Here is a 27,903-nt window from a genome sequence, read left to right as displayed (position 1 = left end):
CTTGTGATTTTTGAGGTTTCACTTTCAAGGGTTTCGTGATCAAAATTCGGGGTATTGGGGTTTTCGCGAGTGTTTAAGATGTTTTCGAGTTCGATTTCTTCATCATTTGGGATGGGTTTTTGTCTCTTGTTATTTCTTTTGGGTGGTGGGTGGGCATGTCTCCTATTGAGACATTGGCATTTGCCTAAACATTTTATTTTTATGATTGTTGCTACTATTATTGCTACGATTGCTAATTGGATGGTCACGCTTCCGTATAGTGTTGTGTCATTTCTATAATTTTGCCTTTTGTGTTCACCTATTTCTTCTAACTGACTCATTATTTCATGTAGCGATTTTCCGTCATTATTAATGGTGTGGAGAGTTAACAATTTTGTTATTTCCAAGCTATGAACTTCCATGTCACTGTCTTCTTTGTTTAGGGACGGATAAATCTCTGTTATTCTGAGGTTTATATCTGGTTTGTACAAATAGGTGTATTCTGTGTTCCTGGTGATTTCTCCAGTTATCGTGGCTTCTGCGGTTGTTGCTATACAAGTAGGAGCTACGTGCACTATTCCTGTGTCCTTTATTGTTTTTTTGGTTTCGTGTTTGTTTTGGCATATGATGTTTAATGTTTCTGGTCCGGTGGTGGAATAAAGCCATGATTTGTCATATTCTAAATACGTCCATTGTGTCTGCATGTTCATCTTGTATCGTATGTCGCAATGATTGATTGCATTCCGACTGGGGTTTAAAAGTAATGTTATTTCACAGTCTTTGGATTCGGGCACGTTTCTGAGTGCTCCTAGAATCGGGCATAGTGTGGCATAGTCTGCATAGTGTGTTGTGATACACGTTTGTCTCTGTTCTTCATTAAATTTGATGTATCTCGTGTGATCGTAGCTGATAGCTATGTATTCATGGGATGGTTTTATGAAGGCTTGACCTATCGTCTTGTTTTTCATATTTTGTGGCACATTGATTGGATGCATCCTGTACAATTGGTATGGCATTCGATCTACTAGTGGTAAGTGTAGCACGGCTAGCGTCCGTTCGTTTTGGTGTATGGCGTCAATATCCGATATTTTAGTTAACTCTTCTGCTCTCACTCTCTTTACGTCCATGTTCATTTGATGGAGCACATCTTGTTTCATGAGTTCTGGGTGCATTTTTCCTTCTTTTAATTTTTGTAAAATTGCTAGTAGTTTCTCATTGCTTTTGATGACGGTCTAGTGTTGACTCCAATCGCTTTACATATATCATTATTCGGACTTGATAATTCATTTCTTCCTTTTCTCGTAGAACGCTTTTAATTGTTTTTATTAATTCTCTTTCAAATCCTTGTAACACTTTGTGATGGTTACTGGTTATGTTGTATAATTCTTCGAATTTTGTTGAGATTATGTGAGAATTGCTGTCTACCAGATGTACTATTTTGGTCTGATCTTCGAAAAGCTGGTCTATATTTTTGTTTATGTTTTCTACTTCGTCGTCGGTGACTAGTCCAAACAAGCTGTTGCTTATGCTTCCTATTATGCCTAGTGGTACGAGTCTTTTTGTTCTGATGCTTCTTGGATGTCGTGCTGTTGGATATTGGGTGTGTCCTAGGGTTGCTATTGTTTCTTTTATTGTTTCTTGGATGTTTCTTAACTCTTGCTCTTTTATTTCTAGAAGGTCGATAGCTAAAGCGTGTCGGCATTTTCTCTCTTCGATTATGGTTTTACAAGTTTGAAATACTTCTTTGTACGAATTTCTTGCTCTGAATGACTGCATGAAGTCTTCCACGTTGATGTAGATGTTGAGTTTCCATGTTGCTCTTTTTATTCTAATCACATTCAATTTTTCAAAATATATTCCAGGATTGGGGTTAAGTGATTCTAGTTGGTATACGGGTTCGCTTCTGCTTTCGTTGAATAGATTAAGTAATATTATAAAAATGTTTAAAATTCTCATCCTGTAACATTATTATTGATTAGTCGAGGAAATTTGAGTCATTATAATCGGACTTATCCTCTACTGGTTTTAGTTTGTCTATATGTTTTCGTATACGTTTGCCGTTAGGGTATTCTAAAATGACATTTTTCCTACCTAGAAGCTCGATTATTTTCAGCGGTTTATTTCTGTAAGCGTCGAATTTACTTACACGGGGTTCATTGATTAGTCTCGCATATCCGCCTACTTTACCCTTAAAGGTTTTAACCTTTTTATCGTATCTTTCTTTTGTTTTGACCTTGTTTGCTATTTGAGTTTCACCTGCTAAAATTTTCATTTCTTCTAACCTTAGTACTAAGTCACGCATATAAACATTATATGTTTTTAATTTTTCGTCAGAGGGTATTCGCAAAGGGAAGCGCGCTATTCGTCCGTAAACTAGTTCGAATGGGGTGAAATTAGTTGCTGCGTGCACGCTAGTGTTATAGGTAAAGGTCGCAAATGGAGTTAAATGGTCCCAATCGTCGTATTTTTCCGAGTATATTCTAATAAATTCTATGAGTGGGGCATGGCTTCTTTCTAGTGATCCATTTGTTTGCGGTCTGTACCCTGAAGTTGTAAGGTGGTTAATCTTGAACAATTTGAGGAGCGATTCGACTATGTTGGAGAGGAAACTGGTGCCTCTATCTGAGAGTATGGCTCTTGGTGCTCCGAACTGGCAAATGAGATACTTTGCTAGTGCATCAGCTATTGTGGTAGCATTGAGGTTCCTGATGGGTATGGCTATTAGATATTTTGTTAAGTTACATTGCATTGTTAAGAGGTGACAGTTGCCTCTTGGAGTCATTTTGAGTTTTCCAACTGTGTCGATTGAGACTTTGTCAAATGCTTCTATTGGAGTATCCGTGATTATCATTGGCTCTCTTGTCTTGAATCTCTCTATTTTCTGTTCTTGGCAGCTTGCACATCTTCGGATATAGTCTTGAACATCATTTCTCATTCCTGGCCAATAATATCGTTCCCTTATTTTTTTATAGGTTTGATTAATTCCTTTGTGTCCTCCGGTCAGGCTGTCGTGTAGGTGGCTTATTATTTCTTTTCTGTGTTTTTCGGCTGGTACTTCCGCTTTCCCGTAGCACATTGTCACTCTTATGCCGCTTTGGTGAAAATGGTTGTAAATCATCTCTAAGATGGCTGGTGAGTCCAATTGGTCCAATATGTCTCCTTTTCTGGCCACTCGGAAGCTTTTGATTTTTTTGTTGACAAGTGTTTCTTTTAAATTCTGAAGCGCTTTATTCAGATCTTCCATTTTGATTACATTGAAATATCTGTCTTTTATTATTACTGTGAATACGTGGTGTTTTTTGAATGGTGTCGTTAGCACTTGTCCTATTTTTGGTTTCCTACTCTTGATTTTTGTTAAGTCTATGGCTCCAATCTCTACTAGTAGTCTAGTTACGGACCACGTGTTGTCACAGTCTGCTGATAGGAAGTGAACAATGTTGTCTTTTTTATGCGTAAGACATTCTCTTATGGTGATTATGTTGTCAGGGATTTTCTTGAATTCCTCGGTTATATGTGTTTTGGCGTCCTCCGATTCATGATTGTTTCTTGCTGCAATGTGATTTTTGTTTAGTGGTTCCATGTCTGGTGGTGTGGGCAGGAGAAAAGGCATTGTTACTTCAGGTTGTTTTGAGAATCTTATATCTATTATTGATCCTTCTTCTGCCTCTATTTCACTTAACACTCCTAGTTTCTTGCGATTGCTTCCTGCTTGATTTTACCTCTCGGCGTGCTGTTGGCTGTAGGGCTGTCGCTATTTATTGTTGGCGTTACTAAGAGTGTTCTTCTTGGTGGTGGTCTTATTATGTCAGTTACACTTTCGACGTCTGATTCATTCCCTGTATCATCTTTGTTTGATGTCTCTTGTAGTTTTTGTTGTGCTCGTTTTATTAATTTTTGGACACTCTCTCTTAGTACATCATCCACATCCGCTTCTTCGTCTGTGTAAAATCGTGGATCTGATGTGTAAATTGCTTCGCGCACTTCATTTGGCACATGATCATCATCTGAGAAGTGCGATGGTATGTTTAATTGTATCTCTATTTCCGTGTCTGATTCAGTTGTATTGGTGCTTCTATCCATTTCATGTCTTTTTAAGCTTTCTTCAAACCTTTTACTTGCTTCTTCTACCTCTTTTCTCGTCAAGGTTGTTTTGATAGATAGATTATCTATATTAGTATTGACTCTTCTTCGGTATTTTGTTCGTTTTGGGACGTTTCTGCTGCACTCACTTCTATGGCAATGTTGCTTATGGTTTTGTCTTGGCATTCTCCTGAATAAAACATTTCTTCGTCTTGTGTTTCTCCTTCTGTTGTTTCTGAGTCTTCTTGTCGCAGTCCACTGTACCTGGGATCAGGTATTGGAGGTTTGTCCAAATCACTGTCTTCATTGGCTGTGGATGATAGCCAAGATCTTCTGGATGGGTTGACTGTCATTGATGTATCTGAGTCTGCATCAGTTGAACTTTCAGAAACTTTTCTTTGTTTTACGATAGTGGTTTTAGATGTTGATGCTTCCATCTCTACTGCCTTTTCTGTTTTTGTTTTACTTCCCAACATGGCTGTTTTGGGAGCTTTTGGTATTGCTCCCTGTTTAATATACTGCCCTACTGGACTTTGTGTTTGTGTGCGTTTTGCTCTAGTTCTTTGTGCTATTATGCTGTGATCCAGTTTAGGTGCTTCTTTATTAGTTTTGGAGCCTATTGGTCTCCCTCGTCCTCTAGGTTTATTTACTATGTCACCCGTTGACTGTATTCTAGTTCGTGGTTGCATTATTGTTTTGGATGCTGTTGTTATACTTCCTGATGATTTCTCTTGTTTCTTTTGTTTTTCCTCTATCACCATGACTTTTATGCTAGGTAGATTCTTATTAATTTCTTCTTCAGTCATTTCTGGTGGGTTTCGCGATAGTGCATCAGCGTTTTTGTTTAATTTACCTGGTTTATATTTAAAGGTATATTCATATCCGGTGAATCTGAACATCCATCTCATTAGTCTTTGTCCTGGGTCTTTTCTGCTATGCATCCAGTTGAGCGGTTCATGATCGCTTACTAGCGTGAATTTTCTACATAACAAATATTGTCTAAATTGGTGCAAGGCATATAACACTGCGAGACATTCTTTTTCTGTGGTTGAGTAATTTCTTTCAGCTTTGTTGAGCGCTCTGGATAGATATTGTACTGGATGATCAAATCCGTCTTTCTCTTGACTAAGTACAGCGCCGATGGCGTAATCAGAAGCGTCCGTAGTTAATGTAAATTCTTTATCAAAGTCCGGAAATTGTAGAATTGGTTCTTTCATTAAACATTCTTTTAGTTGTTGATAACTATTTTCGCACTCTTCTGTCCATTCAAATTTCACATTTTTCTTTAATAAGTCGTTGAGAGGTTTTGCGATTTTTGCAAAGTCTTTTATATATTTTCTGTAGTAACCAAACATACCGAGTACTTCTCTCACATTTTTCGCATTTTTGGGTGTTGCAAGTTTTGCGATGGCGACTACTTTCTCTGGGTTAGGCTCTATGCCTCTGGCGCTTATGATGTGTCCTAGGAAACCGACTTCCCTTCTAAAGAATTCTATTTTGTCTGGTTGCAATACTAATTTTGCATGTCTGAGTCTCTCCATAAGATTTCTGATTCTTTGTTCGTGTTCTTGAAGATCTTTACTATATACTATTATGTCGTCTAAATAGACTAACATCTCTATGTTTTGTAAACCTCTGAGTACCTTCTCCATTAGTCGTTGGAATGTAGCCGTTGCATTTTTTAATCCTTCAGGCATTCTGGTATATTCGTAGTGTCCATTTATAGTTGTAAAAGCCGTTTTGTAACAATCTTCTGGGGCCATTGGTATTTGTTGAAAACCGCTTGCAAGATCAAAGATGGAAAAATATGTGGCTCCTCCCAATTGATCCATTATATCGGCAATGTTTGGTAGAGGGTAAGCATCTCTGATTGTCTTCTTGTTGAGTTCTCGGAAATCAATCACCATTCTCCATCTTGGATTCCCGTGACTATCAGGCTTCTTTGGTACTATCCATATTGGCGAGTTGCATGGCGAATTCGATTCTCTGATGATCTTGTCTCGTAACTTCTTTTCTACATTCTCTCTAACCACTTGCTTGTGTTTCGGTGGATGTCTGTACTGTTTTGTGTTTATTGGCATGTTGTCTTCTAGATGGATGTGGTGCTGAATCATGTCTGTGCATGGTAATTTATCTCCAGGCAACAGAAATCTATCTAAATAATCTTCTATTATACGGTCTACAATTCTTAGTTCTTCTTTATTCAGGTGGCTTCTTCTAATGGCTTCCTTCACTTTCTCTAATCGTTTAATTTTGTCGACTATAATTTCGCCGTTAAAATCGCTATCTGTCTCTTCTAAAAATTCTGGTTCAGTTTCGAATGGTATGAGTTCTTTGGCATCAACTTCTATGGTGACATCCAGTTCACTTGTATTTATTGCTAGCATTTTGCTTGTGTTGTTATCATTAATTACTACTCCTTCTCCCAGGAACACGTCTTTGTTTCCTACGTCAATTCTGGGTATATATCCTTCTTTCAATTCAGTTTTGATTAAATTGATTCTGACGACTTGTCTCGTTCTGGCTTTTATGATGTGTTTTGTTTTCATGGGTACGTCTGCGTTCTTTGAAGCGTTCATGTTGAATGATTCTTCGTTACTATTTTTCTCCTCAACTTGTAATATATCGCTAGATTTGTAGGGGTTGTGTGCTCTCTTTCTTTGCTCTCTGTATTCCTTTTCTCGCCCTAAAAATGGCATTGGGTGCATTACATCTCCGCTCACCATCAGAGCGTTGTTGTGATAAGAGATGACAGCTTCTTCTTTCTTTAAGTAGTTTCTTCCTAGTAATCCATCGTGTGGTGTTGGAAAGTCGTCTCTAACTATGTGAAATTTTACTGTTTGGTTAGTTACCGTTGTTTCTTTGATATTCGTTACGATTATAGTTGTTTTGGTAGTAATTATTTCTGCCGTAGTTATTTGGATGTTCTCTTTGCTCGGGTTGGCTCACGTACCCCACATAATCTTCCTGTTCATTTACATAACCTATGTAGTTCTGTTCTCTGTCATTTCGCTCGTCATATCTATTCTGGCTTCTATATCCTTCTTGTCCCCTACTATTGTATCCACCTCCATTTCCATATCGATTATTATAGGAGTTGTGTCCATTATAATAATTTCTAGTTATTCGAGGTCTTGAATCTGGTATTATCCTTGCTTCCATGCGTGATTCTAGTCGTACTGCTTCTTCGTATGCTTCTTGTAGATTTTTCGGTCTAATTATATCGACTCGTTCAGATAAATTTGCTGGCAACCCCTTTATGTATATATCAACTGCTAGCATTTCTAGTGGTTCCATCATTTTATCAAGACTTTCTTCTCCTTTTTCTTCTTTTAGGGCATTTCTGGCACTGCTCAATAGTACATTCAATTCGTCATAGAAGTCTCCAACTGAGTCGCCTTGTCTCATTCTCAGCGTTTGTATGCGTGTGTTGTAATAACTGAAGTCTCTTCCTGGACCAAACCTTTGTTTCAGATGCTTAATTAATTCTTCTATTGTTGTTATAGTCTTATTGTTGAGACTTTTCTTTGCTGGTCCGGTTATCTTCTGTAGCACGTTCCGCATAAACTGTGGTTTGATGTCATTGGTGACTAATTCATTTGCATTTTTCAAATCTTGGATGTAGTCTCGCAACTTAGTGTGTCTACCATCGAAACTTGGTATACCGCTAATGCAATTCATGAGCGCAAAACTATTAGCCATTGTGGTGGCCAACGCGGCAGCCGTCTGATCACCCGCATTATTTTCATCAGGCATCTTGGATAGGTCACTTGTCCTCTAAATAAATTACTCGTCCTTCTAAATATTTCTAAAGAAAAATTCAATAATCTATAATACTGTTGATGCACGATATTCTTGAATTTTGTCTATTTCTTCTTAAACCAAATTCTTATCTGTGTGTGAATTTCCAAGGGAAAAAAAATTTTCAAAAATGTTTTAATTCACATGTTAAACCACGTGAAATAACCAGTTACTAATTTAAAAAAAAATTTTTTTTTTTTTTTTTAAATCTCGATTTTGAGGTTAATTTGTTAATAATTAATTAATAATGGAATTTGTTAATTGGCAATAAATGCAAGATTTTTGGACAAACGATCAACTTATAATTTCCATCTGTTTCGAAATTTTGCGTATATATAAAAAAAAACAAAATTCGCATAAACGTGCTTTTATATTATTAATAATTCTCGAAATTGAATGTCAATAATTTTAAGTATTTTAGTTAATTAATTATCGTCCGTGTATACTCTCGAAATGCTTCAGTGAGTCTCGAAGTGCATACTTTCAAATTCAAATCCCGCGCACGCGTTCGACCGCTCCCAAGATGGCGTCCAGTCGTTCTCGCGCCTAGTTACTCAGCTGGGTGTGGCACCGCTTCGCGCCTTACTTCGCACTATAGTCAAACTCCCTAGTCGAGTCTGCTTGCGTCAGCTGTCTACCTCGTGTCGCGTCGCGTGTGTTTTCGTCGTCAATTTGTTGCTAATAATTAAATAATCGTGAACCGTGCGTGTTGTTTCGTGCTACTTCAGTCAAAAAGGTGCATGTGTGCCGTCACCGTGTTGCTGAAAAGGTCAAGGTTCGGGCCCAGGATTATCCCCAATGCTGCAGTTGCAACTCTATCAGCTGATTCAGATAAGTTTTCCTTCTGCACTAAATAAATATTATATTTCGCCACGTGCAACTTGAGAATTGTTGCTTTGTGTAAAATTGTTTTGTCTTTCTTTTCAGCTTTTGTGGCAGTCAGCAGCAGCTTGAATTTCTTTTTCCAAACATCCTCAAGATCAAGGAGGAGAGTGCTGAGTCTGCATGAGTCATAAGTATGTTTTGTGTAAGCAGATACCTTTGTCACTTACTCTCTCTTTTTTTTAATTAACAATAATTTGTTTATAAATTAACCGTGCGCTAGAGTCGAATGTTGGGAAAGATGTGAAAAGAAAATTGCGTGAGTCAAGTTACCCCTCGTGTGTTTAGGACCGTTTCTTTACTCTCACTCTCTGACCTTTAATTAAATCAATATTTTGTAACAATTCATTAATTCATAGATAATAAATCATTGTTCGCGTCCAGGGTGCTTTGCAAAATCAATAAAATATTAGATTCACTTTCAGTAATACAAAACTTGTCTCAATATTATGTTATTTAATCAGACCCGTGTCTTGATGTTCAAAAATTCTCCTATGCTTTGCAATAATAATGTAAAACTTTATAATTTTGACGTTTACGCTTCCTCCTCATTAATTGTCGATGCTTTTTGTGGAATAAAACTGATAAGCAATTTTCTAAGTACTGTTTGTATTGAAAAATTGTCGCGTCCGGAGGTCAATTGTCGCTTTTTGTTAGTTATTATTAATATTTATTGGGTCTTTTTATGATAAATAGATATACTTTAACCTAAACCCTCGGATTCTACTTTACTTCACTTGAAATTTTCAATATTTATAGTTTTGACCAAAAGTACTTTGACACAGAATTAGGTTAAACACTGTGTGTCCACGCCCAGTTCTAACTAAATGATTTTAATGATTCTTTGATGGAATTTTACCGTCTTTCACTTTAAACAATGATTGACTATTGGTTCTTTTATTAATTTACGTGTTTTGCGCAAACTCATCCAAATAAATTCACATAAAAATGACTTTTCTTATGTAGAGCTTTGGCGTGTCTTAAACCAGGGGGGCAAAATATGATACTAATTATTTAAAACATGCATATACATAAGAGTAATAATCCTTTAATGTTTATAGGTTCTAATTGATGTGTCGGCACCAGAAGTGGTTATTTTGCGTGCTGGAACCTGGATTTTCTGCTGTGAAACCCGAAGATCACCACTATACACAGCAGCCTCGTCAAGGCCCTGGCTCGACTCCTGGCGATCACTTGCCAGTGCACTCTAGTGCTATTTGTCGACCAGATTGCTTTTGGTTCTTGGAGTTTTTCTGGGGCACGAACTGCGCAAGGTTCTAACGGGCCCACCCCTATTATTGGATGTGTCAGTGTACTTGTGTTTCAAGATTAGTTGTAATACTCTGTGTGCAAATTTATGAGGACAGTGTCAAAGTGAATTATGTTGGCGTGAAAATTATATAAAATATGGAACTGTGTATTTAAAACTGAGTGTGTGCGACTAAAATATGGTGCGAATCTCTTTTAAAATTAAAATTTAGTGTCACTCCGCGTACAAATTTTGAGCATTTATCTTTTATGTGTAATTTGAATTAAACTTAATGTAATTTAGTGAATTTTATATATGTGCTTTGTTTGAGAATTTGTTCTGTGGTTTTGTGTGAATTTGGCGGGATGCGTCAAACTGCTTGTGCGTTAGACGTGTAAAAAAAATAATATTGGTGTAAAAAAAAAAAGATGTAAATTATTGCGTTTTGTTTTATTTTGGTACCTCTTTTAACATTCACTGGGTCTCAATAATTTTTATTGCTAATGAACTGTCTGAACTTGTTAATTGTAAAAGCCACAATAAGATTCTAACTTCGTTTTAAAATTACGGGCGTTTCTGCGCGTCTCACCCGATGTGTAGTTGCACTGACGTCACGGCGTCTTTGTGTGTGTGCACGCGCGACTCGAGTTTCAAATTTTATCTACGACTGTGCGTTCTTTGTGCTCTCGACCCTGATTCTTTGTTCACGCACTTTATAATAATTTCCCCTTTTTACGCGCACTTGTATGGGACTTTCTTTTAATCATCTACTCAATCACACAAATTTTATTTTTAATATGTAAAAAGCAAACAATTCCGCGTCTGACAAAAGCTGATCAGATCCCGGACGAACCCCCAGTTTTGTTAGGGTAATTCTAAGCTTACCGAACTAACAAACAATTATTAACATAAACGTGGGCGGTCAGTTACTCTTCCATACGGAAAAGATTAGTGAAACCACTAATTTGTCGCGCCAGAATTGTTTGGTTTTGTAAATTTTAGTTTTAGATCATTAAGGAAAGTAACTTACTCGTGTTTGATGGATCACTGGAAAGCCCAAATCAATGAGGTAGCGGTAACAACCAAAAGTATAACTGCGCTGGGGTTCTTTTCTAAATTTTATTTATTCTGGTTTGCTTGATTGACGTGACGTACAGTGAAATTTAATGCAGTCGTTGACGTGAAACAATTAACAATTCAATACTAAACTTAAAGAGAGATATCAACCAACTAAATCTTTTAACTTTAAAAGAAAATGACGTGCCTTTTCTATATTCGGTATACTCAATGTAAAAAAAACTCGGAGAGAAAGCGTCCTGTCTCTAGGAGCGCACACACAGGAGTGAAGATTGGGGGAGGCAGAGTTTGAAGAGAGCGTGATAGCTTTCTTCCACACAGGGTCTTTACTTCTCCTTTGCACTTCAGTTTAGCCGCGTTTTCTCTCTCTCTTACTCATTAGGCCTTATGGGTCTAGCTTACGGTCAACGGCTAAACTGCAGCGTCGACTGTATACGCGCGCCTTCAGCCGAGGGAGGAGAACTTTTGTTTTGGTTTTGAGTTACTTCTCGCGTACGTTAAGCGTCGAAGTTTCTGGATTCTTTCTTTCTTTCGTCTTGGTTGGGTTTAATTTAATTTAAAGTCTTTGAATATCTATCCAGGAACTTCGTCACTTAACACGGGGTAATATAATGAAAAGCCGTGACTTGTAATTTGATATATAAAGTATATCATACATCGATATACCAAATAATTTGCAAGTCTTACGTATATTACGTCTTTACTGTAAAGCAGAAAATTTTATAATACAAGATGGCCGACGATAGATTAGTACCATGCCAGCAGTTGAAAGCAATGCCGTTATCGGGGTAATATAATGAAAAGCCGTGACTTTTAATTAGATATATAAAGTATATCATACATCGATATACCAATTAATTTGCAAGACTTACTTATATTACGTCTTTAATGTAAAGCAGTAAATTTTATAAAACAAGATGGCCGAGTTTTAGTACCATGCCAGCAGTTGAAAGCAATGCCGTTATCGGGTAATATAATCAAAAGCCGTGACTTGTAATTGGATATATAAAGTATATCGTACATCGATATGACAGATAATTTGCAAGTCGTACGTATATTACGTCTTTAATGTAGAAGCAGTAAATTTTATGCAATAAGATGGACGACGCTGAAAACCCAGAGCCGCAGTTGAGAAAGCAATGCCGTTGTCGGGGTAATATAATGAAATCGTGACCTATGATTAAATATATAAAGTATATCATACATCGACATGACAAATAATTTGCATGTACTACGTATATTACGTCTTTAATGCAGAAGCAGTAAATTTTATAAAAGAAGATGGACGACGCAGAAAACCCAGAGGCGCAGTTGAGAAAGCAATGCCGTTATCGGGGTAATATAATGAAAAGCCGTGACTTATAATTTGATATATAAAGTATATCATACATCGATATACCAAATCATTTGCAAGTCTTACGTATATTACGTCTTTACTGTAAAGCACAAAATTTTATAATACAAGATGGCCGACGATAGATTAGTACCATGCCAGCAGTTGAAAGCAATGCCGTTATCGGGGTAATATAATCAAAAGTCGTGACTTTTAATTAGATATATAAAGTATATCATACATCGATTGTAGTATATGGGCCACTATGGAGAGACAGGGGCGTGGCCTAACTGACGTCACTCCCGTGGCTGGCGCCAGTTGTTTATGTAAACAAACACCATGTTTATATAAGCAGTAGCTGATAAGGTCAATAAACATGATTTACGACCGCTACTGTATGAGTGCGTCATCGATGGGTGAACTAATTTGTTTATTTATAAAAAAAAAACGTGTGCGTCACAGGACGCCCGACAGAAGTGATAACTTCATATGATATTTATAGAAACTATCAAATATAGAACTTGTTTAACGCATGATCACCGTATCTCAGCCGCGGCTTCGGGATCGCCGTATCTCAGCCGAGGCTTCGGAAACGCCGTATCTGAGCCGTAGCTTCGGAAACGCCGTATCTGAGCCGCAGCTTCGGAAACGCCGTATCTCGGACGCGATTTTTTTTCCTCAAATTTTGTAGTGGCAGCACTGCGCAAATTTTAAATATGACGTAAAAATTTTCAAGATTTGCGTCAAAAATTCTGAAAAAAATCAGAATTACTTATTTGATTTATTATTTGACATTAACTACACTGTAGGTATAGATAATGTAGAAATTCGAGTAGAAAAACTTTTCATTTTATACCGATAATATCGCGATTTTGTAAACCGATTGGAATGGCCTGTCGATGAATAGGCGTGAGATCTTTATAACCAACTTTGTCAATAATATCCAAGATTTCTTTAGGAAAACCTGATTCCTTCCACGACCGGATCGGATCAGAGGAAACCCCAATTTCAAAGTATATAGGGTCGCGCCGTAGACGAATCGTACTTTGTACTTTTTATTGCCAAAGCGGCGCTATCGCGCCCCTAGATAATTTAAATTTAATATTTTACTAATTCAACAGAAAGAAATTAAAACTCTTCGTTGTACTCGTATTTTTTACTTCTTTCCACCTCGCTAAACATTTTAAGTAAATATTATTCTTCCATAAATTTTACGTGTTTCGTAAAATGAAACAAAAACCTCTGCTGTTTTTCTACTCGAATTTCTACATTATCTATACTTACAGTGTAGTTAATGTCAAATAATAAATCAAATAAGTAATTCTGATTTTTTTCAGAATTTTTAACGAAAATTTTAAAAATTTTTACGTCATATTTAAAATTTGCGCAGTGCTGCCACTACAAAATTTGAGGAAAAAAAATCGCGTCCGAGATACGGCGTTTCCGAAGCTGCGGCTCAGATACGGCGTTTCCGAAACCTCGGCTGAGATACGGCGATCCCGAAGCCACCGCCGGGATACGGCGTTCTCGAAGCCGCGGCTGAGATACGGTGATCTTCCAGTCAGCCGTCGATATACAGTATGCGATAGAGAGAGGGCATGTAGACGCGAGCGAGTGAGAGAGAGCGAGAGAGAGAGAGAGAGAGAACACGTGCCAGTAAAGAGAAGCTCCGTGAAGTCCGAAAATGACTTGCAGTTATCGTAATAAAAAAAATACCAGTAATTGCGGAATCGTTAACAACGTTAACAACCGCAATTAAAAAAACTGCGGGTGCCCTCAATTTTTTATGAAAAATCAAAAACTTGTTGGGTAGCGGCAATATATAGATATGCCGTTTTCTCAGTTGGTGTTACTTGTATAAGTACTAGTCCAATGCAAATCGATCGCAATTAAACTGCGGGTCATGAAAATAATTGCGTTTATATCAAATTCGCAGTAATTTTTAAAATATTTGTTACATAATTATTTTGAATATTTAGGTACGAAATCAGGCCATTCCGCTTGTGTTCCGCGTTTCATGCATCAGCTCAGCTCAGCTGACCGCGGTATCGGTTTTGAATTGTGTGCATCACAACATAACCTTAAATTCTATAATCTCTGTAGAAAATTATTGTGAAATATATTTAACAGTGGCAGAATTTATAAATTCTAATATTACGTGCACGTATATAATATATACAACTCTGTGTTTCCGCATATTTTAGATAACTTGAATCTAATGCAGGATTCAAGAATGAAACGTGAAATGTTTCTAATAAAGACGCGATATCATACTTAATTAAATTAGGGAAGTGCTTACAGCATCGATGTTAGATATCATCATCAAAAGAAATCATACGAATCTACAGAAATGGAAGCTCTTAAGGCTGAAGTGGATCAGGACAGAGCGGATATTGGCAACAGACAATTCAATAGTCAAACAAATAAGAGGCCAGTGCCTTTGGAGGAGCTCATTGAATTGAAGAAAAGCTGAATTCTGAAAGCTTGAATTCAAGAAAAGCTGCACGAGCTCCTGATTTTACAAGAAAATAAATGTTTTAAAGTACAAGATATTCCACTACTACAAGAGACAATCGCAGCAATGCCAGAAGAGAAAGCTCGGTACTACATGAAAAGATGCATCGACAGTGGATTATGGGTACCAGATGCCAATAAATCCCCTTAATCTCAGGCTCAAGTGAATTAACGTATGAAACTTTTTTACATTTGTATTTGTCTGTACACTTAAATTAAATTATTCTGCTTCTGTTTCTCATGTTCTGTATTATTATTATTAGGTGTGCGAGACTTTACAAATAGCGATTACTTTTTTCTACTTGTAAGTGAATGTCAAGACTGAAAAAAGACGTATAGAACAGCATTTTGTTATTTTTGAATTGGAGATGATAGATGATTGCTTTCAGATATGGATCTCCAAAATGCAGCCAACTACCAGTCTTATAAATGCAGGAGCTTACTGGCTTGTGACTCCGGAGGCATGGTTTTTGATGGATCCAAGAGTTTTGATATCAGAAGCTATGGCAAGAAGTGCACGCAGAATGCAAGTAGTGCTAGTCGAAGTAAGACTGGTCTGTCAGAGAAGGTTATATATATATATATATATATATATATATATATATATATATATATATATATATATATATAATTGATGCCAACAGTCAATCAACGATCAATAGCAGATCACTGGATAATCTGACTACTCATTTGTAGGCTACGCAACTGCTTCTTCACCCGTTACTCCACCAACTCCACCAAAAGGAAGACACTTTGATGGCCTGAGCTTCTTGGGTGAGTTAACTATTTATATTTTTGCTTGATTTGTTTACAAGCTCTATTTAACACTGACATTTTATTTGCAGGTGGCATCATCCTGACAACCTGTCTGGTTGGACTGAGCGTTGGCTCTTACAAATTTTACAAAACCAAAACTGAGCGTAGCCATCGCACTCTCTGAGATTACGCTGAGTGGATAAATAAGAATCTCAATCTCTGAAAAAATCGAATCAAACTTATAATGTTAAAGAAGATGGATTCAGTGAACTTTTGTGTGACAGTAAGAATGCTCAACAAGACTTTCAAGGTGTGATACACTAGGACACATACCAAACGTAAATCACGATGTAAAACCATCACCTGCTCCATTGATTATCAAGATGAAAAGAATTAATCAAGGAAATAACGATTATGTAATTGACGATTCAACTCGGCAAACGATGAAAGCCTCTCAAAAGAAAACAGCAGCTACTGTAAATAATATTTTACTTCACTTAATTATGTTAAAGAAAATGTTGACCAATTTCAAATTTTACAGGTATGAATGCCATGATGAGCGCAGCCTCCTAATCTCAGGCACGTATAGCGAGCAAATTTAGGACTTTGAAAGAGGCTTCCTCGCCCTGAGCCAGTGTCGGAGCACATGCGCGCCTCGGCAGAGGCGAGACCGCAGCCGAAACTGTTGCTGCTGATACTTCTGCTGCTGCCGTGTCAGTGCGCTCTAGCAAAGCCGGATTTACGTAAAGAAAGAGAAGGCCCCGAGCGCCGCGTGGCCACGCGGAGTTATCATCGAAAATAAAACGATCGGTGTCTTGATTGCATCGCACGCGCTCGTATAGGGGTGGAACCCGAAACAAATGAGAGGATGTCTTTTCTATAGGACGTGTTGTATCAGCTGTGAGAATTTCTTGACGTCGGTGTCTATTACGGCTCTTTTATTGCTGTTTTGAAGAAGAAAAAGAATGCTCCGTTAATGCTACTATACTTGAATGCTCCGTTATACAACTATATTTGAATATGACGCGAGATTGCGTCTAGAACGTGACTTCGCACGCTAATCAATCTTAATGCTAACACCTTCACCTTCGTACACCAAGTATTCATGATCAAGAAAGAAACGGACACTAACTACTTAAGTATTCAGATAAAATATATTTTCAAAAAAACGAATATTGTACATAAATTAACCAATATTGTGATAAACTTCGAATACAATAATGAATATGTTTTACATTGCGTGATATATCAAATACTTATAATTGTAATTTTGCAAGTTTTCGTAATTTATAATAACTTTTGTTAACCACTGAAATGACAATATACTACGTATCGTTATTATAATAATATTTTTGTAATAAACAATGTAATTTTTTTAATGATTTCACTTAGAATAACACCAATTGTGAAAAGTTTACCGAAACTTTCCGTCGCTTTTTCAACGAAACCTTAACGAATACTTAACTTCATGCTTGTATATAAAATTTGTATAATAATTTAATATCAGAATTGTTGAAAATCCTTTGTTTTTTCATCAGTCTCACGACTACTTTGTACTCAATATGCTTATGTATATTTTTATGCGATTTTTCTTTACAGCCAAATTTTAAAAAAAAAGTTAGTAAGTCTCTGAAACAAAACAAAAATTATCGTCATTAATCATATTACAGAAGTTATGAATATTTCATTTTGGTTTTCTTTTGTTCTTATAATATAACATGAATTCTATATTTACCTTTTACTAACAGCTTACATATTTTGAGTTTATTTATAAATTTTTAGTCTGTTTTGTGCGTTAACTCATATGCTCTGTATTTATCATCAACTAAAGAAATTATACATCTAGATGATGTTTGTAAGTCTTAAACAATTGCATTAGTTGTAAAATACACTGATACGATTTAGTACCCTCTTCTGCTAATGGATAATTTGCAATGACAGTAATGCATGTGACAATGTCTATAAATTTTTGTAGTGAATCGACTTGAGTTAAATACCCAACAGATCTCAAATAAAAGTGTCGAACAGCTTCATTGTCTTTTAAACACTTCCATCCTGCTACAGCTTTAAGTAAATGTGCTACATCATGCCTGTAATAACAAGGAGGAAGTTGGTGATTCTTATCATCTAGTAATACATCAAAGCACTTTGTATTGTACGTCTTGAAATTAATTTTATTAAAAGCAAGGCAAATTGTATTTTGCAATGCTAGAGAACCATCGGTGCTAATTTCTTTTGGAACTTTTGCTCCACTGTCAATCCATCTATCTAAAACCTGATGTAATACTGGTACATGATGAATCGATAATAAAGCTTGTACTAATGGTACAATTTTTCCAGCTATACCAACAACTATTACATAATAAAATAGTGCTTTAGACTTTATACCTGGATAAAAGTTATATTTTTGTGCCAAGCTACCAGTGGCGTCAAATGACAAGGGCAACATTTTGTCTTGAATTTCGTTCCAAAATTTCAATTGACTATCAGAAAAGTAAATAATATAGAAAGGGTTCAAAGATAACTTTCTAACATGGCAGTGGTCAAGAAATTTCGTATTCGTTATTGATTGACCTTTATACTCTGTGTACCCAATCAACTCATCTAATCCTTCTACTCTGAGTTTTCTTAAAGTGATCGTATTATTTAAGTGTGGTGGCTCATAATTGGTTGTGATTTTTTGCAATTCTTCTTCACGATAACTGCTACCAGATTGATGAGATAAAATCTTTTTTAACTTACGCCTTCTGGATCCTTTAAGTTTGAGCTTCTTTGAATGAGGAATTGCATAGGTTTCAAACGTCTTTACGTGTACTTTAAAAGGTTTCGAAGAGTCCTCTTCATGGTTCGTACTCCCCATTATGCCACTTTTGCAATCACTGCATTTTCCAGAAAATTTGAATTCATCACTAGTGACATAACCATTTAAAGCAAAAGGACATTTCAAACTTTTTGCTTTCCATATTTCTTCGCGAATTGCGTCAGCCCATTCTTCTTTTTTCCTTTTTTTATTATCTACACATTCTATTAAGTGATCGCGGGGTATTTCTATCTCAAATTCTAATTCTTTGCAATTGTAAGGATTTTGGAGTTCACAGTTTGGAATGTAATCTGAATCTAAATTAGATGAAATTTCTTTTTCTTCAATTTTATTGGTTGTTTTAAAATGGTCTCTTAATTCCTCTATCAACTGTTTGTTTTTATACACAAATAAATATAAAGACTGAGGTAACATGCGTAAATGTAACGCGTTTTTCAAATCCTCCCAGAATGTACTTGATTTCCCTATCAAAGATCCATCTTTGCAAAAAACGTCTGGTCGTTTTTTCAACTCCGATAATAAATATGTTTGCGAAATTTCTGGTTGTTTAGGCATAGTGTGTACTTTTAGGTTAAGTCGATTGAATGTAAAACATTGCACACGCACCGCAGATCAACAAGCTAAATATCAGTTAAAACTGTTACGCTGTAAGAGGAGTGGGTGATACTATCACATTATACATAAATCGTGAGCTAGCCCAACATTCGACTTTGTTTCCAAGAAACGACAAAAGAGCCTCTCGGTGTAAGATTTTGTAGTATGTCCGTGGGTTGGTAACAATATGTGGCGCACCGGCGGACGCTTCTGAGCTAGACTAGTCAGAAAGCTGCTAGCATTGGTTCGAACGAGTTGCAAGAAAGAAGACGTGTTTTTATACGAAACAGTATTTTATATTTTGGATTTATTTATGATTATCATTGTTCTACGATGGGTAAACGTGGACCCAAACCCTCTGTGACACACGAGCAAAAAGTTATTGCTTTAAGCAAATTTGATATATTTTATTCATCTCACAAAGTAAAGAAAGAAAGCGATCCAGTATGGCAACAAGTTTGTGATTTTATCAATAGCGAGTATCTTGATGATGATCCGAATAAAATGATTTCAAAGCGTAACTGAAAATCAGACTATAGCGAATGATTCTATGCAAGACAATGTAAAATTACGCATCGATGAAGAAAAAGATTTGTTGCAGTTACAGATGAATGTGATGTACAAACCAATTATTAAAGAAGTAACTAGTTTTCCATTTAATGTTTTCTACTGGACCATGGAAGCTATCGATTTTGCTTGCAAACTTATATCTAAAAATAATATCTTTATATTTGGTTGGGTAGGAAGTTTCTGTGAAAAGTTTACTTATCTAGATGGCACAAAAAGTGAGGTTATTAATTCATACAGTTTCGGTACAAAAGTTAATGACGAATTTATTCCCATCTGTCAATTGTTAACAGAGGAAAATAGTATGACCATCTTTAGAAGATTTTTTCATGAAATTATGAGAGCTGGTGCACCTATACCTAAACGATTAGTAGTCCATTACAAATATAATCTGTATATAGCAGCAAATTCCGTTTTTAACGTTAATTTATCTTTCGAAGATTATTTAACAAGCTGTTTTTTATATCTGACTGAAAATAAAGAAGATACGTTGCCGAGTTGTACCATTCATACAGACATCAGATTACTATTACTTACAGTTTTAAATTGGGATTCGATAATCAGTATTTCTCTAACTTCTGTGAAGTACTTTTACGTTTATTGTATTATTTTGCTAAGTTTCCAAACAAGTTTGCATAATTTTGATATAATACTTGAAAAAGTATTTGTAATGGCTCTAAGTGAATTTCAAAATAAAGAAACTCGCGAATGTTTTGAATTTCTTATGGCTGAAATGAAGAAGTTTGAAATTGACACAATTTATGATAAAAAAAATGTTGAAATCATAAAGAATGATTTGAAAAATATTTTGGATTCTGATAGTTTTTCTACGATAAATTATGATAAATGCCCTCAAATATTAAATTATATCGTCAAAATTATAAAAAAAGCTAAGCAATGGATTGTGATGACAGGGATGGAATGTGAACGAAATGCTTTTTATAGCGAGAGCGTTTGTAAAAGTATAATGAAATGTTGCGTGGAATTTGTTCTTTGGACTAAATTGATGCATAAAGGTGACGATTCCGTCGAAAAATTATCGTTATTCGATAACTGTTTAAAAACTTATAAAAATGATTTTGAAAGTTATTTATTCAAAGATACTAGTACTATGCCGACAGTTGTACCATATTTGTTGAAAAACATTGAATACGCAGAAAATAAATTAGAAAACATGAAGCATACCATTCAATCATCTCAGCAAATAACAGCTACAAATCAGAATAGCGAATATGAATATTTATTTCAATATGAAAATTGGAAGGGGCGTAATACAATAGATTCGGACCATGACAGTAGTATTGCAAGTAATGATAGCGTAGGAAGTTCCTCAAGTGATGAAGAATTAGATTTCAATATAGACGACATGGACGCATTCCATGATCAAGACATCACATCGATAATCGATAATTCTTGCGAAGAGTCATCTTTAAAGAAACACGATTTACCTAAAAGATGTGATGATGATATAAGTAACAAATCAGATGATGAGAATACCAATTTGGTTACAACACACAATACCAAATCAAATTGTAAAAAAACCGAATCAAATATTAAAAGAGGTACATATTTAAGAGCTTGTCCAGAAATCGACTTATTACACCAACAACCGACGACTAAAACGTTAAAGCGAAAATTGATAAAGAATTATAATTTATTAAAACCTAGATCAGTGGAAAAGAAGAAACTTTACATTGTTACATCTTGTTTTATTGATTCAATCATTGAAATTCTGGTATCGTCATATCATTCAATTCAGAAATTTCAAAATTCAATTAATGAATTTTCTGACGCATTAACGAAAACTAAACAAGATTTCTTACATTTATTAAAAGAATATATTGAAACATTGAATATGACAAAGTATTACGCTGCAAGATGTAAACTGTGTATTGATGTCTGTGAATTGAAAAATGATAAATTAACATGGTCAAAGTGTGTTGGCGACTTTTTAGAATGCGTAATGTATTCGAATATAATTACAAAGATTCAGTGCTTAAACTGCAAGTGTAATAGTTATCAACATTGTAACCTTATTAAATTATCTTTCGAACAAATCACTTCAAAAAAACTATCGAATATCATACATGATTATCTGACAGTGGAAAGAAACATTTGTAGTTGTTCAACGCAAAGTCTTATATGCGAGTATTTTATAAAGGACCTTTTCGGCATCGATGTTGAGACAGAAGCCACAAATTGCTCTACAATACACATTAAGGAGTTGGTGTCTTTGGTAGATATTGCCAATCAAAAGTTTATTTTGACCGGTGCAATAGCGTACGAAGCACCAATCGGCAATAAAACCTTACGACATTACGTATCTTATATTAGAAGCCTAACAGGAATGTGGATGAAATATGATAATATTAATATCGAATCATCAAAACCAGAAAAAGTAAAAGAAAATAGTAGTATCAATATAGCCCTTTTGATATATATCAAGTATGATACCGTTGACAATAATTCAAACGAGAATAATTGTGTGGTAAATAATCAAATTACCCAAGAAGAACCATCACATTTCCAAGATACGGTTGCAAATGATGATATCGAAGAAACAGAAAACTTTATTGCAAATGAAATTGTGGCGCATAGTTCCCTTGTAAATAATAGTCACTTAGAAAGTTCCATTATAAATGCAGTTGATGTCGAACGTCCTATTGTAAAAGAAATCTTACACAAAAGCTGTGATGAATCAAGCTATACCGAAAGACGCTGGTCACAAAATGAGTCTACAAGTTCTATAGAATCTCCAAATGCATTTATGCATAAATTGATTAATGATTTACATAATTGGAGAAGTTTGATACAAAATGGATTGAACCTGCCACCTACAAAATTTGCTACAAAAAGTGTTAAATTAACTAACACATGCCCACTAGATAGTATTGTAGAAGTTCTCACTGCAGCTTATTGTTTTAAAAGAGCATTCAATCAACTAATATTTGAAATCAATCTATCAAGTCGACCTAATAACGAGATTTTTGAAATCGTGAAAGAGTATGCCAAATGTAGATCAAGAAATTTTTATTATGAAAAGAGAATAGAATATTGCAATTCTCAACCCGAACGGTACAGACAAAAAGAAAATACAGATTATACTTTGATTGATTGTCAAGACAATGTTGTTCGTTTATTTGAATCAGTAATGGGAGATGAGTATTCTATTGAAAAAAGTATCACATGTATCTGTAATTATAGTAATACACAAAAATATAAAATTCAAACAGTAAACACTGATTTTCCAGTCGAGGATAGTAAAATTCAGGAATTGGAAACTTATTTAAAAGCGCATTTCTCAAGACAAACAAAACAATGCTATGAATGTAAAAAAAGTGCACGGTTAACTTATAAAATAATGACTTACTTTTGTGTAGAGTTGGAGACAAATTTTTCAATCCATAAAAACATTCAATGCTATTTAACTAGCATTCCCGTTAATTTGCATTTATGCAAAGAAGACTATGAATTAGTAGGGGTTATAGCATTTGATTTACCATTCAATATTGATAATGGATTACTGCATTATTATTCATTTATAAAGTTACCCAACGATGAATGGGAAGAGCGAAATGATTTAAAGGATGTAATAATTCGTCATGCCAAACGCAGTAGCCTAAAAATAAGACCAGCTCTTTTGTTTTATGTACGAAGAAATGTTTATAAAAGGTAAATATAGAATTCATGTTATATTATAAGAACAAAAGAAAACCAAAATGAAATATTCATAACTTCTGTAATATGATTATTGACGATAATTTTTGTTTTGTTTCAGAGACTTACTAACTTTTTTTTAAAATTTGGCTGTAAAGAAAAATCGCATAAAAATATACATAAGCATATTGAGTACAAAGTAGTCGTGAGACTGATGAAAAAACAAAGGATTTTCAACGATTCTGATATTAAATTATTATACAAATTTTATATACAAGCATGAAGTTAAGTATTCGTTAAGGTTTCGTTGAAAAAGCGACGGAAAGTTTCGGTAAACTTTTCACAATTGGTGTTATTCTAAGTGAAATCATTAAAAAAATTACATTGTTTATTACAAAAATATTATTATAATAACGATACGTGGTATATTGTCATTTCAGTGGTTAACAAAAGTTATTATAAATTACGAAAACTTGCAAAATTACAATTATAAGTATTTGATATATCACTCAATGTAAAACATATTCATTATTGTATTCGAAGTTTATCACAATATTGGTTAATTTATGTACAATATTCGTTTTTTTGAAAATATATTTTATCTGAATACTTAAGTAGTTAGTGTCCGTTTCTTTCTTGATCATGAATACTTGGTGTACGAAGGTGAAGGTGTTAGCATTAAGATTGATTAGCGTGCGAAGTCACGTTCTAGACGCAATCTCGCGTCATATTCAAATATAGTTGTATAACGGAGCATTCAAGTATAGTAGCATTAACGGAGCATTCTTTTTCTTCTTCAAAACAGCAATAAAAGAGCCGTAATAGACACCGACGTCAAGAAATTCTCACAGCTGATACAACACGTCCTATAGAAAAGACATCCTCTCATTTGTTTCGGGTTCCACCCCTATACGAGCGCGTGCGATGCAATCAAGACACCGATCGTTTTATTTTCGATGATAACTCCGCGTGGCCACGCGGCGCTCGGGGCCTTCTCTTTCTTTACGTAAATCCGGCTTTGCTAGAGCGCACTGACACGGCAGCAGCAGAAGTATCAGCAGCAACAGTTTCGGCTGCGGTCTCGCCTCTGCCGAGGCGCGCATGTGCTCTGACAGTGGCTCAGGGCGAGGAAGCCTCTCTCAATCAAATCTTTTGCTATATTTGAGATAAGGGATATTGGTCTGTAATTTGACATACAGCCACTATCTCCCGCTTTGAAAATGGGAACTATATCAGCCTTCTTTAGTGCCTCTGGCCACACAGCTTGTTGAATACTAAGATTAAAAATATATTCTAATGGTTTTATAATATGATTCGCAATAGTCTGTATAATATTTGTACTAACATTATCTACTCCTCCAGCTTTCTTTTTCATTTCTTTTATAACTTTTAGAATTTCTTGACAATCGGTCGGATGTACAAAAATAGTTTTATCATTGTTGCTTGGAAGCTTGAGTTGCTCATTACTTAATTTCGGTATGTTATCGCTTAATTCTTTTCCTACGCTACAGTAGTAATCAGTCATCGCGTTTGCCATTGCCGTTTTATCCGTTATTTTCTGATTATCTACAATCAAATAATCGGGCGAATTCTTTCTTTGAGAATCCTTGCCTAGTTTACTTTTGATAGTTTTCCATAGCAGCCTTGAATTTTGTCTAACACGTTTGATTTCGTTATGTTCAAATTTATACTTTGCATCTTTAATTACTTTATTCAATATTTTCTCATAATTTTTGTAATCGTTTTTCAAGGTTATATTATGTGGATACTTTTTCCATAATCTATACAAATTTTCTTTAGTTTTACAAGAGACTAAAATCGCTCTTGTAATCCATTTTTTACGTGGATAAAAATTATTATTTTTTCCACGCTTTTGTCTGTAACATGTAGCTTTTTCAAGGCATCTATGTATCATATTGATTAATTCTTCCATGGCATTGTTAGCGTCATTGATAGTTAATATATAATTCCAGTCAACGTAATTGGCAAAAGTTATTAATTTTTTGAAATTAGTGTAGCATTCAGAATTTGTGTTTTCTATTGAATTTTTTAATTGATCAACACTCAGAAATAAAGGATAATGGTCGTTAAAAGGGACATTTAGTTTATATGAAATCAGTTCAATATTTTTCGTTTTAGCAAAACAATTATCAATACAGGTACCTGTTTTATTGTCAGAGGACGGTCTCGTAATTCTTCTAAAATAAGGCAAATATTTGTGTTCAAAAAAATTATTCAGATACTCCTGATTGATTGTTTTTTCGCTAAGGATAAGATTATTAAAATTATTTTCTAATATGTCGATATTGAAATCGCCAAAAATACAATGATTTCTGGTATTAGTATGCGATTTTAAGAACTTATTTACGCAATTGACGAATTCTGTTTTTGGCAAATCATGACATCTGTACATTGCGGAGACTGTGAAAGATTCTCCTGTTATTAATTTTAACTGAGAACTTACAACTCGCAGCCTATCAACCACTTCTATTTTAGTGTTTTCAAAAGTATTATTCTTAACATATAGTACAACTCCATCTGCTTTGTTTATTTTACTTTCATTATAAAACATTTTGTAACCTTGTAGTTGATAGTATTGAGGATGTTGTAAATTCCATGTTTCGGTACATATTATTATCACAGGTTTTTTTACAAGATTATCAATAAACATTTCAAGCTTATCGAAATTCGCATTCAAGCTACTAATATTATTACACAAGATAATATTCTTTTTCTGCTTGATGATATCATTTAGCTTCTTGGTGTCATCAAATTCGCTTTCGTTTTGAATCAGATCTGCAAGGTCAGCGTCTTGATCCATTGCTGCCTCTCTTGTTGTTGTTTTGCGCTGACGAGATATTTGGAATGATAGGTGAGTTCGTTGACACTGAAGCTATAGATTGCTTCCGTAAGTAATCTACCTTACCCACAAATCTTGGTATTGTAGGTTGCATTGGATAATCAGTCATATCCACTAATCTTTTGATTTTCTTTCTGAGTATTTCACACGCTAAACTATCCGTAGCCGTGTGATTAACCTCTAATTTAGTGTTGTAGGTTAGATTACTGTAGAGACAATTAACACACTTAATAATGTTATTATTGTTACAATTTCTCACTGAGTGCGATCCTGCACATCTAGTACAATTTTCGTTATTAACACATTTCTTAGCACTATGTCCAAAACGTCCACACTTGTAGCAAGGCGATATATTAATTAAATCAAAAGCTCTACACCTTTGAAACCCGACAAAAATTTTGCTATCATTATCTTTTATGAATTTGTACAATTCTGCCGTTACTTCAATAATTGCACTTTGTTTATTAGTTTTATCATTAACATATGTATGTAGTACCTTACATTTGGAGTTCAGTTTTTTGAAATTTCTTTCGTTCAGATCATGTTCTAACCCAGCTGCATCTAGCTTGAGGCAGTTCTCTATTCCTACTAATTTTAATTTCGGTTTCAGAAGCTGCTCTTTTGTTATCTTGAAATGAGTTGCAAGTTTCTTTTTTAATATTTTTTCTGCGTCTTCAACGCTCTCCTCATTCATACATGTGATGACCAATTCGTCTTTGTCTTTGTTGATGCTGATGTTTTTAGTTAATATAGTTTTTTCTTTAGTTAAGTAATGTGTTACGTACTCTTTTATATCAGCTTGATCTTCTTTGTTGTTTTTTTTAATGATAATTTTTGGTATACGTTTTGGTTTAGGTTTAGGGTTTTGCACCACTTGCGAGTAAGTGTTTTTGTTTTCTTTTTTAGATTCCTTTTGTTTGTTTAAAAGTTCCTTCATGAGTTCATTTTTTTCATACAACTCTTTATTAAGTTGTTTTAATAAGGTATTTTCTATTTTTATATTTTCGGCCACAACACTTAATTCATCCATCGTTTTTTCATGGATAGAACTATCTTCAGCAATATCACTCAAGATTTCACTTCTCACTTCATTTTTCATTGTCAGTTTCACTTCTGCAATTATCATTCTTGCTTCGTCACTAAGAGTGTCTCCGCGCGTTTTTGAGGTTAGTTTCAGATGCTCGTGTTCGTGACAGATTCCTAAATATCTGCTTACAAAACGGGCACCTTGCAATTGACTGAACTCATCTATGTGATATACGCTTTCACATATGATGCAAATTACTGTCGATGCTCTTTGTGTCGGATGACATTTATAATACTTATTATTAGCCTTATCAGGCGGCTGCTTACCGCCCGACGCCATGATGACATATGGCGTATATATATATATATATATATATATATATATATATATATGTATATAACCTTCTCTATATTATATATATATATAACCTTCTCTGACAGACCAGTCTTACTTCGACTAGCACTACTTGCATTCTGCGTGCACTTCTTGCCATAGCTTCTGATATCAAAACTCTTGGATCCATCAAAAACCATGCCTCCGGAGTCACAAGCCAGTAAGCTCCTGCATTTATAAGACTGGTAGTTGGCTGCATTTTGGAGATCCATATCTGAAAGCAATCATCTATCATCTCCAATTCAAAAATAACAAAATGCTGTTCTATACGTCTTTTTTCAGTCTTGACATTCACTTACAAGTAGAAAAAAGT

The sequence above is a fragment of the Nasonia vitripennis genome (assembly GCF_009193385.2).
Source record: "Nasonia vitripennis strain AsymCx chromosome PSR unlocalized genomic scaffold, Nvit_psr_1.1 chrPSR_random0008, whole genome shotgun sequence".
NCBI classification, from domain to species: domain Eukaryota; kingdom Metazoa; phylum Arthropoda; class Insecta; order Hymenoptera; family Pteromalidae; genus Nasonia; species Nasonia vitripennis.
The sequence above is the reverse complement of the archived record's forward strand: the minus strand, read 5'-3'. Positions refer to the sequence as shown.